The following is a 6,049-nucleotide window of genomic DNA, read 5'->3' as shown; positions in this document are numbered from 1 at the left end:
ATAGTTTAGTTTTTTGAAGCCACGGGTCGTGGTCAAAGTTACAGTGTTGCTTTAACAAGCACTACATATATGAATAAAATATGTGTCTTCACATACAATAATTGTGATGTCACGACCCAGTGATGTAGGGGAATAAGAATGGTGCCCAGCCTCAAACCAAGGTGAAGCCTGAATCTGTGGATGTCTTCTGTTTGTCTTTTAGTGCTAGAAGTAGCAACAGAGACAGAGGAAGGATGAGGAATCTCCGGCAAAGACATGGGCTCTAAAATCACACACAAGTGACTTCCACATGTCTGAGAGAGCACCACACCTGCTCCCAATACAATGTTTAAGTTGAAAAAAAAAATTTGAAAAACTTTCTCTGTGTGAAACACTCACTGCAGGGAAGTTACTTCTTGCTGCTGAAGAAAGACAGGATAAGAGTCTGCTTCTACACATTTGTGACAGGGACCTAGTGGCTAGTGAGGCACGGTACCACTTCTGTTTCAGAGACTACACACGGTACCTGTCAAAAAAGAAAAGTGAGAACACAGAAAGCAACTTGTATGAGAATGGGTACAAGCATTTCTGTAAAACAGTGATCGAGGAGAAGCTTGTAAAAAAACGGGAGGTGCTTCGACTCTTAAAGCTGAATATGCTTTTTAAGAATGTTGTTCTGGAAAGGGAGGGAGTTAACATTCCAACACACAAGGTTCACTTACTCAAGGCAAGACTTCAAAAGTCACATCCTTTCTTGAGATTTCAAAAGGCATAAAATATCTTGTGTATGTTGATGATCTGACAGCTGAAGAGATCATTCATGAAGTTGTCACTTCCTCCTCTTCCTCCTCATCTGAAGACAGTGAAGGAGAAACATCACTGATGACTCAAAGACAGCCTGATAATGCCACCATCACGACAGATAGGTCTCGTCTTTTATATCATGCAGCGGTCACCCTGAGGGACATCATCTGTAAGACATCAAAAACATCACCAAAGCTCCCATGGCCTCCAAGAGCAACTGACCCTACACTGGATAATGCCCTGGACTTCGTACCTCACCAACTTTTTAACTTTGTTGCATGGACATCTGGCATTTCAACACAAACATCAGACAATGAACGTGTTGAGGTTACTTTAGAAGACAGCAGAAAGAGTGTCAACTTGTCAGGATCTCATTACCTTGGCGACCAAAGGACGGTGGCTCATGCCAAAACAGTGCTCTCTTGCAATGGCAGTTCGGCATATGACAGACTCAGCACAGCTCATAGGGTTGTTGAATGGTCTTGGCCACTGCTCATCTAACTCCCAGGTTCTTGAGCATGATACAGCCCTTGCTCACCTACAAGTGGAGAGAGGAGATATATACATCCCAGAAAACATCATGGTTGAATTACCTGCCACACTTGTCTGGGATAATAATGACTTTGGAGAGGAGACTCTTTCAGGTAAAGGAACAATGCACAACACCAATGGAATAATTATTCAGCAGACCATGGCTAGTGAGTCAGCATCTTTACCCTCCACATCATCCAGACAAAGAACAAGAGCGCGGTCTGTTCATCCTCCTCCACTAAATCTTTCAACCTACACAAGAGGAAGGAGGTCCGGTCCACAGAATGTAGTGCTCATGATAGATCTCCAGCAGGACAAATACAGAGATGCCCAAACCACTGGAAGGAGAACTGATGCTGCATTCTTCCTAATGAAAGTACAGGAGGCTGAGGTGAAAGTCATTCCTGGATGGACAGGACAGGACACATAATGTTAAAGCAGGACACAATCCTCTACAAATGTAGGCTGCCTACCTCTCATCGATGCTAGCCCAACAGATCAACACTGTCCACACCATCCTGAGCCACTCCACTGCTATTGCTGACAAGAAATAGTGATAGTTATGGATCAAGCCATATATGCTAAGGCCCAAGAGATACGTTGGCAGACAAGCACTTTCTCAGAGAGACTTGTAATAAGGATGGGAGAGTTTCACACAGCTATGGCATATCTTTCCTGTATTGGGAAGCTTTTTGCTGATGCAGGCTTACAGGATGTCTTGATTGAATCTGAAGTTGTGGCTGCAGGTTCTATTGATGGAGTTATCTCAGGCCATCACTACAACAGGAGCATACTGGCACACAAGCTCCTGATTGAAGCACTCCAGAGATTGCGCTGGCAGGCATACCTGGGCACTCTCACACAAGAGGACCATGCACCAGCTTTAAAAGTTACAACGGATTTGCAAAAGACCTTTCCAAGTGAAGAGTTCAATGCCATGCTTACGTCTGCGTTTGCTGAAAAGCTACAAAGTTTTTGTGGAAAAAAACAACTCCAACTAGACCTTCACATTTTGGAGCACATACATTGAAATGGTGGAAAACTTGCTTCTCTTCATCAGGGCAACCCGAGAGGGAAACTGGGCTCTCCATTTGTCAACTGTGCAGTGTATGCTGCCATGGTTTTTTGCATGTGATAAAGTCAATTATGCCAGATATCTCACAGCATATTGGGATGAAATGACCAATCTGGAAGACACACATCCTTCAGCACACCAGCAGCTTCTTTCAGGTGACTTTGTGGCACAAAGGCATCAAAAACATGGTTTTGCCGGCACTGCATGTGATCAAGTCATTGAACAAACAGCCAATTGCGATTCAAAGACAAAGGGAGGCATCAGTGGGTTCTCTCTAAACAAGGGTGCAGTTCACAGATGGACCTTCACACAACATGAGTGGACAGCCATCACACTTGAATGTAAATCAGTGGCTGGACAGTGCCCAGTATTGCATCTGAATGGACAGTCTCTTTATCAAATCTCCTCTGGTCAACAGGCATCCAATAGTGTTGCTGAAGACTTACTGGGGGCAAAACAAAGTGGTGTTAAGGCTCTCACAGTCTTCTGTGAAAAAAGGATTGTCAAGACAGAGGCATCATTCCACGACCCGATCAAGAAAATGAAAATCAAAACATTCAAAGACACTGGCCACAGTACAGTCACAAAAGTCAGAGGAAAAGAAATCACTTTGACATCTCACCGCAACTTGTTTGCCAGGTTAATTGTTGTGGGCAATGTTAGACAAATTAACATAGATGAAATACTCACTTACAGTCTGGGTCCTTTGCCACAGTTACTGGCCAACTTTGATGGCTCTCTGGTAAAAACCAACAAAGCCAAGCTGATGCACATCTTGGAGGACATCAGACCACCTGCATCAGAGAAGAACATTCCAGATGGTTCAGTTTGGATTTGGGATGCTATGGCACTAGTGCAGGGGTAGGCAACCTGTGGCTCCAGCGCCACATGTAGCTCTTTAGCCCCTGTCCAGTGGCTCCTTGAGCCTTTGAGAAAAGAAGTCTATGGGAATTCATTCTATGAATCCAAATGTTGCTGAACCTCGATAGCAGTGGCTGGTTAGCTATGGATGCCAAATCCAAAAAAGTAAATTGAATAAAATAGAGAATGTAGTAGTGCGTGGACAAATTTGTTTGCTCTCACTGCCAGCTCTGCAAAATGTAAGTACCAGATAATTATTAATAGTGCCCTGCACAGTGTCCACCTTGTGGTAAAACATATTAACAAATGCTTATTTAGACCATAAGTATACGCTAATTTAGACTTAATAGGCTATTTACCTTGATTATAAGGCTCAAACATGTTTTGCGGCTCCACACAGATTTTTTCAAATTATTTTTGGTAAAAAATAGCTCTTTTAATGGCAAAGGTTGCAGACCCCTGCACTAGTGCAACAGCTACTGCTGACCATGTACTGAGGACATTAGTTAACTCAGCTAAAGGAACCAAGTCCACGGAGCTTCATCTTGTATGCATCACATACAGAATCCCAAGCATCAAAAATGCTGAGCGAAGTAGGAGGGCAGAAGAGGGTTGTCAAAAAATCTAAATATATGGAGATGACCAAAAAACACCAAAGCAGTGGAGAAAATTCCTGGCATGTGGGCAAAATAAAGAAAACTTGCTGGAGTACTTCTTCCAACACTGGAGCACATCTGCAAAAAACATAATTGAAAATGTAAGAAACATTGTTGGGCATGGAGAAAAATATCACTCAATTAAAATGAATGAAAACTACACTGACCTTGAAGTAACGGAGGTTTGAGACCTTGAGACAACTCAAGAGGAAGCAGACACCAGACTTATGCTGCATGCAGTTTGTACAGCAAAATGCAGCACTGACCTGGTGATCAAGAGCCCAGACACTCTTTATGTTGGCACTTGCATTCTGCAGCCACATTGATGGTCACCTGTACTTCCACACAGCCAAAGAGAGAAACCCACACATTGTTGACGTTAACAGCCTTCATGCCCATCTGTGCAATCGGGCAATCTGCAATATAATTACGCACCTAACACTTTAACACTTCAGCACTCTGCACTTTAATCAGCCCTTTGATATCTAATTTTAGCATTTAACACTAGTGAAATACGTATGGTCCCCTGACCCTTGGCCTGTATGTTTCATGATCCACTATACTGTTTCATTGTTCTTTCTTCTCTTTTTTATTTTCTGTCCTATTGTATTTTCAAGGACACGTTTTCTCTCTCTGTAATTACTCTTCCTGCTCATACTGGCCATGAGGGCTAACTGTTCTACTTGTTGTTACTGTTGTTTTATTGATTTTATTATCTTATGTTGTTGACATCAACCTGCAGAAGGGACTAAAGATGGAAATTAGCCGTCGGCTATAATCTTGCATATTTACATGTATATGTTCATTAATATGTATTGTCCCTGTTTTAAATAAATAAACTCAAACTCAAACTCAAAAACAAATGTGAAGCCCTTGTTGGTCTGCATGCCTTCTCAGGTTGTGACAATGTGAGTGCTCTGCATGGGGTGGGGAAAGCAAAGGCATACAAGAAATTAAATTCTAAAGTTGAATATGTCAATCTATTTAGAGAATTAGGCACTAGCTTCGCCCCATCACCAGAACTCCTTCAGGCAGTGGAAGCATTTACATGTGATCTATATGATCAAACGGACTGCCAGGACGTTAACATTGCAAGGGCTGGAACTGGAAAATGCTCTGAGAGACAACTACCTCCAAACAAAGACTCCTTGTACCAACACATCAAGCGGGCAAACTTTCAGGCAGCAATACACAGGAGGAGCCTTGAGTGTAGGCCAGACATTCCTCCTCCCATAAGTCATGGCTGGAAGATGGCAGGAGATTTGTACGAGGTGGAATGGATGACACTCCCCCCAGCACCAGAGGCGATACTGGAGCTTGTGCATTGCGCCTGTAAAAAAACCAACTGTGTTAAGGGCAGATGCACATGTAAACTGCATGAGCTGCCATGTAAAAACCTGTGTCAATGCACAAATTGTAATAATTAGCCTTTTGAAGAAGACTAGGACCATATGGCTTCATCCTTTGAGTAGGTAGTGGTGTGTGATGACTCCTGTAGGGGGGGAAAAAAATGATGTAGCTTTCTATATAATGTATGTGACTGGGGCATATAACCCCAGAGTACATGAGGTTGACAACGCCACTCTGGGAATTTCACCCATAGAATGAATAAGCCAATACACAAGTTCTTTGAAAAGAAAAGGAGCAGAGACGTGAGTTTCTAGTTTCAAAATAGCACTTTCATTTAAATCCACCATTATTTAACTTATTGGGGAAAGAAGCTGAAAATAGAGGCTATAGGTAAAAATATGGTTCTTTATTACAAAATAGACTCTAAAATGTTAAGATCTCTAGGCTGAGCTCATTACCAGTACAGGGGGAAGGGTGCCAGGGAAACCCACAGGAGGATGGGAGTGAAGGGGGGAGGAACAGAAGCCCAGCAATATCACAAGTCTCAGGTTATATAGGCTACACACCCACGTCAATTTATAAAATAAAGATGTACAAAACAGAGTAAAATAGCTCCCTCACATTACGGGCCTTCACATAATCCATATACACATACAGTGCGACAGGGTAGAGCCAACTGAGTCTGCCTTATAGACAGAAAATAATCCAAATCAACTATCACAAATGAATAGAAGCAAAAAAGAAAACTAAAAAGGTATGAAAACTAAATTAACTACAGGACAAAAACAGCAGT

At 42.4% G+C, this 6,049-nt stretch overlaps 1 long non-coding RNA gene across 1 annotated transcript; it reads right to left on the bottom strand.

Moving 5' to 3' along the window:
- Nucleotides 1-384: 384 nt before the first annotated feature.
- On the bottom strand, nt 385-1,783 carry LOC144462581 (uncharacterized). The gene is made up of 3 exons (XR_013490837.1): nt 1,162-1,783; nt 702-950; nt 385-505 (listed from the first exon to the last, which is right to left on the bottom strand). It is a non-coding gene; the product is annotated as an uncharacterized LOC144462581 (long non-coding RNA).
- Nucleotides 1,784-6,049: the final 4,266 nt, after the last annotated feature.

This window comes from Epinephelus lanceolatus, chromosome 3, assembly GCF_041903045.1.
Source record: "Epinephelus lanceolatus isolate andai-2023 chromosome 3, ASM4190304v1, whole genome shotgun sequence".
NCBI lineage: Eukaryota > Metazoa > Chordata > Actinopteri > Perciformes > Serranidae > Epinephelus > Epinephelus lanceolatus.
This window is presented reverse-complemented; position numbering and strand designations above follow the sequence as displayed.